Source organism: Dinoponera quadriceps, unplaced genomic scaffold (assembly GCF_001313825.1).
Source record: "Dinoponera quadriceps isolate SergipeBrazil2010 unplaced genomic scaffold, ASM131382v1 scaffold365, whole genome shotgun sequence".
Classification (NCBI taxonomy): domain Eukaryota; kingdom Metazoa; phylum Arthropoda; class Insecta; order Hymenoptera; family Formicidae; genus Dinoponera; species Dinoponera quadriceps.
This window is the reverse complement of record NW_014554573.1, coordinates 442,608-455,798: the sequence shown is the minus strand read 5'-3', so window position 1 is coordinate 455,798 and position 13,191 is coordinate 442,608. Positions and strand designations below refer to the sequence as shown.

At 42.0% G+C, this 13,191-nt stretch overlaps 1 protein-coding gene across 6 annotated transcripts in view; it reads right to left on the bottom strand.

Annotated features, from left to right (window-relative positions):
- LOC106752111 (synaptotagmin-7) overlaps positions 1-13,191 on the bottom strand; it is a 157,987-nt gene that overhangs the window by 58,176 nt on the left and 86,620 nt on the right. The window lies entirely within an intron of this gene.

Sequence of the window (13,191 nt, the reverse complement as noted above, 5' to 3'; positions counted from 1 at the left end):
ACTATTTCGGCCGACACGTGTGTGGAAAGTCGTCTTGGCCGGGAGGTGCGTTTGTGTTTCAAGTAGACCGGCGAAAACTCCGAAAGTTTTCATTTAAAGAAGCGGGGAGTTTTCAATTTTCCACCTTCTTCTTTAGTGAGACACACCGTCCCGTTATGACGTCTTTGTGCCGACGTCGACGTTGTAAAAGTGCCGTCGGTTCAATAAAGAAATAACGTTTCGCGCTCTCCGTTCGCAAGTAGTTGCCCGTTCGCGCGTGCAAATTGATTTTGCAGGATTGCGTTTACAAATTGGAAATTAAAGTTCCCGAATGTCAAATGAAATCCAATTCTGAAAGCGCGCGCGCGCGCCTGCGGGAAATAGAGAGGTTTCGTCCCCCTTTTTTTATTCGTTTATAATCACTCGAGTTTCGCGAAAACGGTATTCGTGCGCGCGAGGCCGTTTGTATTTAAAAATAAATAGAATTAAATTTATCCAATCTACACACATAATCTTTGAGGCGGATACATTATATATATATATACAAGCGTGTTATTACGGTTTGGTTTATGCATCCCAAGCATTCTAAAATTACACTGCGCTGCCTGTCGGGCTCGCTTATACCCGGGAAAGCAATCCGTACTACCATCAAAGTGTCATAAAAGCTTTAAGGCACGCGATATTCCGCGAAGGGACAAGACGGGACCGCCTTCGCGACCGAAAATCTAATTGACATCCCGAAGAATCATTCCCGTGCCGCTCATTAACACTATGTATCACGACCCTTGAGCGAATTTATGTACTACGTATAGAGATTCTATTTAATATACATTGAAATTTAAACAAAACACCGCGTGCAAATCGGATCGTGAATGATCGTATCAAAGGCCGCGCAATGAAACACAAGGGGACGAAACAGAAAAACATAGCTCAAATTAGAAACGTTTCTCGTCGTTCCTAACTATCCGTGATTACTTTCCCACGCTTTTTCTCACATCTTATTATTATTATCTCTTACCACGTGTGGTATTTTTAAATATAAATTTTTAACTGATATTACATTTAATAAATGTAATTAATTCTAAATTATCGATTCTCCAAATTACACTTGCAAAATCCAACAGCCCGCCGAAAAAGACAGAAAAAGTAATAAAACTGATAAATAATTTTGTTTTTAAGCTCTAAAATCCTGTTGAAGGTATAAAATTAAAATTTTATGTGTATGGATGCAAAACCGTATTTTTATATCAAAATATATTATAACATTATTACATATTATTACTTCGGAAGCTTTTCAGAACACTATAATGAAATATTTTTTCATTGAGTACTTTTTGAGTTATCGATCGCGCGGAAAATATATAAAAAAAACGTGATATGAACTTTAAAATTGTTATATACGGATTAGAAAGATTTTCACGGTACGAGCTTGTCATCGTCATCGTTGTTGTTATCTTTCCGTTCGTTCGTCGGATCGTCACTGTCTCTTTGCAGCGGATCAATGGGACAAGGAGTTATTTGGAAGCTGTCCTCATCTGTCATACCGAAATTCTCAAAGCAACGAAAGACGCCACCAGCGCATTATTTCCATTACTCATATCGCAACTGTAAAGGCAGCTGAAAGCTTCGAGAGGGAGAGATAGATAGATAAACAAATAGAAAGAGAGGGAGAGAGAGAAGAAGAAGAAGAAATAAAAATAGGTCGCACATTATTGAACTTCGGGACAACGTTATAGTTAAACTTTTCGTACTTGAAAATAAATGGCGTTTGCGTTCTCTCTCTTTCTCTCTCTCTGAGCCCGTCAGCGCAAGTCGTAAACAAAAGGACGAGGATAAAACTGACGATCAGAGTGCGCACTGCTTATGCGAGCGCGGCGGAAGCAACTACATTACCGCTGTCTGCTCGCACGCGCGCACGTGCTTCGTTAATGCTGCAGAATTATTAATTATATCGTGATCGCATTCTCTACGTGCGGAAAGGTCGAATACAATGCACGCGCAGATTCTGTTCGCCGAGAGGTGCTTAATGTCAGGAATACAACAACCACATACATCCGTCGGGCGAAATATTTAATTTCGCGTATGACTGTCTGACTGACGAGCTGTTTCGCATGCCGCCCGTCGAAAGCCGCCCTTTTCATCAGATAAAATTGAGAAACAGACAACTATATCCGCTTTCAAAAGTGCGATGGGAAATGCGCGCCATTGTGTTCGGTTTCGCTACGAGTAGTAGCCGCTCGTTAATTTCGGTTGCATTCCTACAAAATACCGTGCCGGTGCAACGGAGGCCTAAATGCGTACTGTTGCATCGCTTCATTTTCCTCGCGGTATCTCGAAAGTAACAATCGACTAGATCTGAAATAAAATTTTAGCTCTGTGCGTTGAACTTTTAATTCTACAGCACAGTAGAAGCTAAAATAGCAAAATAGGCTCAATTGAAATTATAATAAGTCCATTGTTTTCTAGTGCACATTTATAGAACTTAAAAAGAGATAGATTTACAATTGAAACTTGGTGGAAGAAAGAACTAGTACAAATTAATGCGGCCAATTCAGCGAAGAAGAACAAACCTAATATAATTTACATCTACTCTGACCCCGATAATGTCATAAGTTCCCGTTTTCGCTATGTTAACGTCCGAAAAAGTTGTTCAAGGTATCAAATCTATAAAATTGAAGGTTCAAGAGAGAAGTTAGCAAGTATCGGTATCGTCAAAGTAGGTTTTTACCAGTCTATAGATCATCTGAGGCGTAAACTGTACTTAAGAGTGTCAAAGCAGCATGAAAATTCCGACTTGGCAATCGAATTGCGAAGGAAACGTTCGTGCAATCTTCGCGAATTACCGTCATGTTCGGCGCGAAATATGTGATTTCCGCGGCGGAAGACGAGGTTTACGTGGAACTAACTGTGACGGATGCAGCGCCGAGCTGCGCACGAGAAAAACGGTCGTAGTACAGGCGGAGAAGCGCTCGCATGTAACTACTGCGAAGCAAAACAGCTTCCACAGAAATGTCGTCGAGAGCGATGTTCGATCTAATGAATTCCATTTCCGTGCGTTTCTTATTAATTTAATTTCTTCGCGCTCCTCTAACAAGTCCTTCGAGTCTTTCTACGACTTCTTTATGCGACTCAACGCCACGGCGAACCGTACTTACGGAAGTTATAACGACGAGCACTCGAAACGAATCGAACTCGCTGTTCCGCGCATAACTCCGCTGGATACACGTTTGATGCGACAGTAACGATGCCGACGAGACGTCATTCGCGTCGCTGAACGTTGCCGTTCGTCTTTCACCGGCGATGCATGCCCGCGCACACGAACTCCCTGCCGCTCAAGGTCGTCCATTATTCTCCTTCGGACAATCGATGTGTCGGAAAGCGTCATCAGAAATTGGACGGGGCCCCTCTTCGTCGGGGGCGAGGGGAAGGAGATGTAGAGGAGGCTTGCGCGGAGGCCGACCGTGAAATGGAAAACGGCGGAATTCCACTTTTAGTCTTTAATTTCGGATGCTGCGTAACGTCTCGTGGCTCCGCGTGATATTTGGGTCACATTTAACGCAACGATCTACTCGATCATATTCCGAAAAAGAAAGTGAAATATGTCTTCTATATACGATGTTTTCGCGTATCTATCCGTGAACATTTCATTTCATTTTACTACCTACTGAGAAGGACGACTTTCCCATGTAAATGAAACGTCAGCGTACTGCGAGAGTGGTTATGCAATGTAGAACCAGCTGTAATTTTCTGCGTTTTTTGAAGCCATGGAGATTTGTTCTAATTGAATCACCGATTGTTATATTGCGTGAAGAAGAATCATACATGGAGAAAATTGTACAGCAAGATAATTAGAAAAAAATGAGAATAAAAGATAACAATTTAGAGGTTTAATAAAAAGTTTTAAAAAAGTGAAATAAAATAATCAATTGAGAAGCTTAAAGAGTGTGAAATACAAGAATTACTGTAGAACTTTGTAACTCAGAAAGATACGGACATTCTGCCTTAATTTCAACTGTAACACTTTTTTTTGTCGACAACGTCTGTAAAATTATAAAAGAACTGCGGCTTTAATTGATTCTACACCACACAACTTATGAAAATCCGAATCCAATTAAAAGTTTCGTGATATTGTTCACAGACTTGCCGCAGCACAACCGGACCGGTCTATCTCACTTGTTGCTCTAAAAACGCGTCGCATGCTTAATCCAAGTTAACGCGTACATACGTGTTACCAACTGCGCAGAGAGCGACATCCACGTGTGCTACCTTGGGAGTCGCCGTCGAGGTATCGCTTGGAGGAACCTCCGCGCGATTATGACGGGCGATGGCAACTCTATTTCGCTGGGGTTTACCGACTATAAGCAGTGCACCAGGAGACGCACCAACCATCCTAGTTTACCGACGGACGAGTGATCCTGGTTGTATACCATACTAAACTGGCGTTTATTGAAATAATAACGATGAAAATAATAACGAAGAAAATCAATGGGCCGACCAACGCGAAATCGAAATTTCGAGAAGAGAAACCGACGCGTATGTGAGCGTGTCGTGACGTTGTGCGCGAAAACTCGGAAATCTATCTCTATATAATTAATACGATATTAATAATAATAACTCTCTCTGTTTCTCTCTGTCATAATAATTTTAATTTATGTATATCATACGACCATCAATAAATAATAATATATTCATTTTCACCCCCTGATTTTGTCACCTGTACTCCATTTTGCTCCTTCTTCAAATCTCTCTTTCTATTCTCATTGTTTATTCTTACTTCCTTTAATTGATTGCATGTCGACAAAGTAGATTCTATTCTCGCCGACACCTATACTTGACAGATCAAGTAGCCTTTTTAGAAGGTATCTGGCGATTAGAAAATAATTTCAGAGAGGTGTACCGCTGATGATAAAGTATAAAAAACACTAATTACACGAGATTAACCGCGTCTGGAGACAACGTATGCGTAATGGTGAGCAATGTCGTCCGTTAATTCAAATTGCATTATTAACCATCTGGAGAATAGTCGACCGTACGATTTTTGAAGCCGCGACGGGTATAATAACGTATGCTCTTTGCTTAATTAATCCCCGATGGATATAGCTACCTGTCCTATTTGTAGGGGCGGCATTTAAAACAATCTTCCTGATTATATCGTTGCCCACATAAGAGCTTGTCCCATTTGGGATCGACTATTACCTAACAACAAACATCGCAAGGGGTGTCTGGAACCGAGTGAATCGCCCCTTCATTTATCCGCTCTCTTTGACAGATTTAAGGTCGGTCTCGCTGTAATAAAAGAAATAATATCGTCACTTGCCACAAGTTTCCAATTTTTTAGAATTTTTTGTCTAATCTTCAAATCACGAATTTGGAGAAAATAAGATAAAATTTAAGAACGTGAAATTAAATGAAAGATACAGGTTTCCGCTGTGCCTGCTCGCACCGAAGCGTAGTTTCGCGAAAATCGCCAAAAATCTCTCGTTTTTCTCGATATATATATAATTTGACGAATATTAGATTCTCTACGTTTTTGTTGTCAAGGAAAAATCAAGCTCAAGTGGGTCAAAGAACCCGGGTAGATAAAAGGTAGGTCGGTAGGTCTGGGACATCTCGGATATGGTTGCGAGAACGTTTCCCTCGAACGCACAGTTACGACACAAAAACATTTGTTCAACGGAAAACCTACATGTTCCAACCCCGTTCGTTATAGAAGTGGACGTAACTGGGTCTTAGATAGGAAGCTTTTGACTTATACGCGACCGCTGAACCGATTCTTCGGAATATCGTAACTCCGTCGCAAACCATGCAGAATTTTTCACCGGCAAGAAGAGAAGAAGTCATGCCGGATAAGCGGGAAAGATAAAAATAATAAACGAAGGAAATAAAAAGATACCATATCTCTTTCTCTTTCACGAGAACACGTGTGCCGTTTGGATTTCCACGAATGCAAATCCGACCTGGAAACGCGATATTTTATTTCGAAGGTAATATTTTTACCGAGGGCATGCTGTTACAGAAATTTATATTTAAAGTTATTGAGACGTAGGACTTAACAATTTCCACGGGATTGCATGCGGTGCTACATGCGTTTATACGCTATACCTCGAGTGTAAACGTAGAATTCACTGACACAATTGAATTGTGCGGAATATTTTCGTTAGCTTGTAATGGGTAACAGAGATAAGGAAATGCACGAATTAGAGGGATGGAGAAAGAGAGAGCGAAAGAGAACAAATACTAGAACCGTTGCCTGTCTCGACGGGAGAACACGCGCTTTCGCTTTTGATAGCCGCGTCCTTCAACAATAGCAGCGATCCTTTGCACAATCCGCCCTGGTTTTGATTGTTAATCATCGAGTCTGCATCGACGGTGGAAACCTACACCATGCTAATGGAGGCGAATCACGAACGAACAAAAGGGGTACCGTATTATTGAGCGGGATACGCCGGCCGCTTTGAAGATAAATTCGATATTACTTCCCAACGAAAGGTGTGCCCGGTTTCATCATTTGTAACAATTACCGTCTATGTTCGAATAAATAACGTCCGACGGAAAGAGAGATAACAATTTTCTCGGCGCTGAAAGAGGTACATGCGTAGAAAAACGCGAGACCCGCGTATCAATAAAAATTGCACGTTTCAGGAGGAAGGGAGAATCTGTCAGGGGATAAAAAATTTCAAGCGACCATTTATTATTGAATCCTTCGATTCGAGAGAGAGATTTATCGCGAGCAACGTGCGGTATGACTATTTTTGCTCGCGGTGTATTTTTAAATTCGTTACGAGACACGATTCCGCAGAAAAAGAATAATTGCTCTTTCCGAGCCGCTTCGTTCACGGGCGGCCTCGCCACGCGCTCGCTCCGCGCGCGTCGAGTGATCAACACGCTCCTAACGCACGACCGAGATGCCCGGGTATTGATCGTAGGTTTTTTCCCGTCGTATTACATAAACGGTGGAAGGGGGAGAAAAATAAAACAGCCGCAGGAGCACGTAACAGCCGTACGTGTGCCCCCTTGTCATTCACAATCTTCGTGCCATACCCGTTGTACCGGTAGCGCGTCGTCACTTTATGAGACGCCGCTGATTCACGTCCTTTAAGGAAATGAAACCCGGAATATCAGTATATTCCATTTAGTTCCTTCTTCTCATGAAAGACGCGATCTTAATGAAAACAATAAATCGCTGAAAATATTACTGGCCCGCTTATTAATCGTATGTTTCAATTTCGAATGAAGTATCATCGCTATATATGCGGTACGCAATGTGTTAATCAGAGGGTAGGGGCCACGGAGGGGAAAAAATATGAGGAGAAACGATTTATTTCCATCGATTTATTTCCATCCCGTTTTCTCGAGCGAGGAGGAGCCGGGGAGCAACGAGAGGAACGCTATATTTACGCGAATCTGCGTACTTCCAGGTGTGAACCTTATCAAGTCTTAACGAGGTCGGCGATTTTACATGGACCGCGGCGCCGCCGCCGGTAAGAGAACAAGTAAGTGGGGCAGACAGAGCGGATTTATCACTTTAATCACGAAGTGTGTGTTTCGCGCAAGTCCCCTTTAAATACTGCAATGAAAGAAAAAGCGGGGAAAATAGAAAGAGAGCCCGTGGAGAGAAACGCGATAGGTCGTTACGTAAAAGTCTTAACCGGCGATAATTTTACATCTCCATCGTGACTGTGTCGGAAAGGTGACGTTTATTTTTAACCAGCTTATGTTAACCGTTTACGCGAAAGGAAAGGGTGATGCGAAACCATGGCTGCCTTCGCGCTAAATAAGGGGAGGACGGGGGTGCCCTACCGTAAAGCAGAATTAATTACGTCACGCGAGAGGAGCAGCGTTCGTATATCTTATCGGTGGTCGGAGTCGCTTCTCGACACGCCGCCGCAAAATTACACGCACTTCCCGTGTGTGAGCTTCATAGCTTCTCTCGCTCACCTTCCCCCTCCCTCGGTCTCGGTTCTCGATCGCCTGTTAAGTGCGCTTCTCCTTCGCTTTTTCCCCTTGTAACGCGTATATCGCGTAATCGTCGCAAATAATTAAAATGTGAAGAAAGAATTTTTACCCTGTACGTAGGACGGAAGCATGAATTTCAATAGAGCCCGCGGTATTCGCGATCGCACAATATGGTCTGCATAGAAATGCTCTCTTTATTCAGGGCGGAGATGTCAGCCCCGCCGCTTTTTTTACGATATGGTAATGTAATTTCGCGGAAGGACCGACCACGCAACGCAATAACTACTCGCGCTGACAAGCAAGACGACGCTCCGCGGATGTCCACCCCCCCCCCCTTGAAAATGTATTTTCATGGGTCCTGAGAAAGTACCAGAGCATTTATGTATATACATATATATATACATGGGTCCTGAGAAAGCACCAGAGCATTTATGTATATATATATATATATACTTGTATATATAGCGTGTATACATCTACGGTGGCGAAATATGCTGTCACTTACAGCGATAACCGGGATGAATGAATGAAAGAGAAACGGAAAAGCCGACGGCGACGAGGAGAGGAGGAGGCGAAACCGACGAGACAATAGACGTCTGCTTCAGAAAATTACAGTCGATATCCGTATTGTGTTACCGTGTAATCGCATCGTCGGCAGGAGATATTCATCGTCGGGACGCGCCGAAATTCATGCTTCTTCCGTGCCATCGATGTCGCATTGTATATCTTTCGCTCGAAAAGTCGGAATTTAAAATTTAATATTAATCTCAACTTTTCTCACTTGAATTTCGCAGAAATTTCATTCGCGGGACACTTTGGTACTCTTCTTCTTCTAAGCTGAAGAAGATACAATATCACGCCCGATAATTAACATTCACACGTCGCTCAAGACTAATTCGGACCACGGCCATATCATTTCATCGTGTCGCGGCAAATTAATTTCTTATCCAGACGATGTGTCAATTGTAAAGGTCACGAGCTCTGACATGTTGACCGCCGCGTTAATTTCCATTAGTTATTTCAATGCTTAACTGGAGGATTATAACAAGTTAGGTCACCTGCGCTACGCCGGATTAGTGCACACTACACATAGATCCAAAGTAATGGTACAACATAAGCATTTTAACGATGAAAATAATTAACATATATATTCTGTTAAATAACGTGACAATATCATTAGTACAATCGTTCAAAATGCTCGTATATGCTTTTTTATTTAAATAACTACTTCATGTGAATAACAGTCTTCAGCATGCACCAATCTGATGTAATATGAGCGATTGAATTTGCTGATACTTCGACTCACGAAAGATATGGTGAATAAACGCAACAATGCGTATATTCGCCAGCTCCTTTCGTTAACTTCTTATTGGCTATACATTCAATTTGTTACACGCGATTAGTCACGTTTCATACACGGAGAAAAAATACTGGTTGAATTAACGTGACAATGAACAAATCGAATACGTTTCGACCGAAGGAGACAGAATTTCCGGTTCTAAGAACCAAATTCAGTTTGAAAGAAGTAGAAATTCTGTTTGCTTCAATACGAAAACGCGTTTAATCCGTTCATTGTTACGTTAATTCGACTAGCTTTCTTTCCTCCGTGTACGCGTAAATTTCTAAAAAAAACCTTTAAACGCGATCTTTACACTTACTTACACCAACAATGTACGAGTTAGCAAACATAATTATTGTAATCTGTAATAAGCTTTACAAGCGAATTCGGGATATTAACCTAATTAAATTTAACTTAATTTGCAACCAACAAACATTCTCTGTACTTTCTACCGTATCGAAACCGTCATGTACTCTAGCATCAATCGTCCAAGCTAATCTTTTGAGTTTACTAACTAATTGAAATTTGTACAATTGCTCACATTGTAACCAACTAAATATTTGTTCCGCATATCAATCAATCTATCTATTTAAATTACTGAGATGTGGCAATATTACATCGTCGGCGCTGCTCCCCATGACAGAGTCAACGTGTTAAAAATCGCACGTCCGAGAGAGATATTTTTCGAGCGCGATATTGCGGCCCACATGGACAAGACAGCATACGAGTGAGTTATGTTCGCAATGAACAAACCCCGCGTGTTGTAAGATTAGCGGCATCGCCGTTTGAATAGGCGCGCCATTAACGAGAAATGTGACCAACGAGAGGTAGGCTTGTTTCGCAAAGTTTATAACCGACCATTATGGCGATTTATCGGGCAACGTGTGGCGGCGGTATAATCCAAAACAATCGCGAGCACGCAGGTGGCGTGGAACAGTTTAACGACACATTTCTGATTTTCGCTTCGCGCGCGCACGCTGTCCGCCGCTGCAACACAAATCAATTTCAGAATCGACCGCCGCGGTAGAAATAAACCTAAGTTGAGCGTATAGCGCGAACCACATATTGTCTATTCAGGGGTTGTTTAGCCGATTGGACGACAAATCACGGAATTTGTGCGACTCGGTCCCGCGAATACCAATGGTGCATTCGCGAGGGGTTTTCGTGATATCTGCGCGAGCTAGTGGCACATAGAAAAACATTAGCAGTAAGACTTAAGCAGTGAGGAAACCAATCAATATATTTCTTTAGATTATATTCCAGAAAACAATAGAAATTATGATAAATTTAGCCTTGAATTGAAATCCTAGCTACTGCTTGCATTTTTCTATGAGCTTCAACCCTTAACGAACCTCCTCTCCTCCCTCTTCTTCTCTAATAGAAGAGAAAAAACTCAATGCGCACTGAACACGAAATAATCTCTCGCCTCCGCTCGACTTACTGCGAAAATATACATTTTTCATCTTGGTCGGAAATTAATTAGAAGTCGGGTTACGCTAGGGAATATCGATATCAATATTCTACGGTAGTTAACGGGCGATAAATCAATTAGAGCGGGCGAGAGCGGTGCGAGAGCACCGGTACTACGTTCAAAGCTCGGCTCGCAGCAACACGAGTTGCTCAATCGTCGGAAGAACCCAACGACTTCGGGCGTAATGTGCGACGTGAGAGTCGATGGGGGAACATAGCAGGAAACGAGTCCAGAAGGAAACCGATGAGGAAATTGATATCGTTCTCTCTTTCCCGCACGCGCTAAGAAAGCCGGGGTTCAACGAATTGCCGCCATTGAAAGTTAACACAAGCGAGATCAAGATGCACGCGTTACGTTTAATTGACCGATTAGTCGAAGAAGGAAGTGTGGAAAAGAGAAAAGAGAAGATATTCGCGGAACGTTGTATTCTCTGTCGCGTTTAATAGCGTCCATGTTGGACGTTATCGTGTCAGCTGTACCGTCCAGTGTTTCCGAGTAGTTTTACCATCTTCGGGGAAAAATTGTGTACGATCGTAACATCTACGTAACACGCATAAATCGTTGTGCCATCGCGGTAGCCATCGTGTGGACAGAGTCTGGCGTCGCGCCAGAGTTCTATCTTCGCGATGCACATGGTGGGTACACGCAAAAGCTGCGCGATTAGATCGCGGCCAACTTTTTGCGGCAATTGTGCCGAGAGTATTCCGGCCGCGCCAGCGGAATTATCGTAGACAGGACGGCCGAGCGCTAATTATTCACGAAAACGACTGAATGACCTACAACAACAGGGAGAATGGATGGCCGATACTTTCGGAAACTTTTTTTCACGGTAGCTCGCCCATTGCCATTACTTATAGAATGTCTGCCGAGGACTTTATCGAAACTTTCCGATTTATCCGTAACTTTTCATTCCAGTTTCATCCGCGCGCGCGCGCGCGCTATACCGTATCGCTCGCCAGTATCGCGCTCGTGTTCCGGAACTGATGGCTACAAAAAAGGAAATTCCAAAAGACGATCTGGAAAAATACACAGAGGGAGATCACCAAAACCGACATATTATTTTATTTTTGGAATGCAAAGCCATACTGTAGATGTAAAATTAAAATTTATGCGCGTATATGCAAGCCAACACTCTTGCGCCGAAATATGTGACAGTATTATGGAAATTGTTACGTGCTTCTTTGCAAATAACTATTTTTTTAAGATACTTGAGGATTGACGCTTTTAGAAAATAGTTCACGAAACCACATACCCAGATTGGCACAAGATTCATAGTGATTTAAAAAGTTTTGGTGCTTTTTCCCTCTAATTGTGTCAATATTTACTTTGACAACAAATACACGCACGTACGCACACACACACACACACACGCACATGTCGTTTGAATACTAATAACTTTTGTCCATTTATATCTCGTATCTCGCGAGTGTCATTTTTTTTCAAGCCTGATCTATAGTACGATTTATTTCCGAGGCCACCAAAGTAAAATTCGGAAGCGTATTTTTGGCCCGTGTCATTTCCGTGCAAGCGCTGTCCCGTGTCGCGATAATTTCACTGCAATTAATTTAATGAACATCGTACGGTAATATGCAATCTGGCGACATCGATCGATTTTTATTGTCCGTTTAAACGTACGCCTCTCTCCGTCCGGGGAAGCGAGCCGGGCTATCTAGATACGCCAAATAGGATGGTAACTTTATGCTAAGCTAATAGTTGAAAATAATACGAATATCAATATCGAATCAATATCTCGAAACAATAAGGAGCTTCGCGTAGCTAAGAAAGGGAAAATCTACGATACGGATGTTCTCAAGTTCTCTTGGCGGAGAGTGGACGTTTGAATTTTTTCGCAGCGAAAGTATCATGGAGAAAAGCCCGTTGTTAATCGCACAATTCTTCGAAAATGTCATCTTTGCGACCGAGTCGGACATCACGATACAAAAAATATTTCACACAGCAGAATTTAATTTAATAACGATAATCTCAGACTTGAGGAAATACATAAATTGGAAAAAACAACAATAACACAGGCCGACAAAATTTGGCAAAAACATTTTACCAGAAACCGGAGTATACTATCCCGAAGGTTTTTAACACGCTGAATCCAAATCTGGCCCCAGAAATGCTCGATTGGCTCAGGTTTCCGAAATATTATAACCTAAATTTAAATTCATTGCAATTTGAAATTTTTAAAATAGCAATATAGCATATATCGCTGACAAAAACAGATATTTGAGCAAACTCAACGGCATTTGAAAGATTGAGACCTATACTTTGAGATACTTTGAACAGTTTTTTGAAAAAGAAAGTTTTCTCCATGCTGCATGACCTCAAATATAGGCTAAAATCGCGTTTTTTGCACATTTAGGTTATAATATTTCGGAAACCTGAGCCAAACGAGCATTTCTGAGGCCAGATTTGAATTCAGCGTGTTAAAAACCTTCGG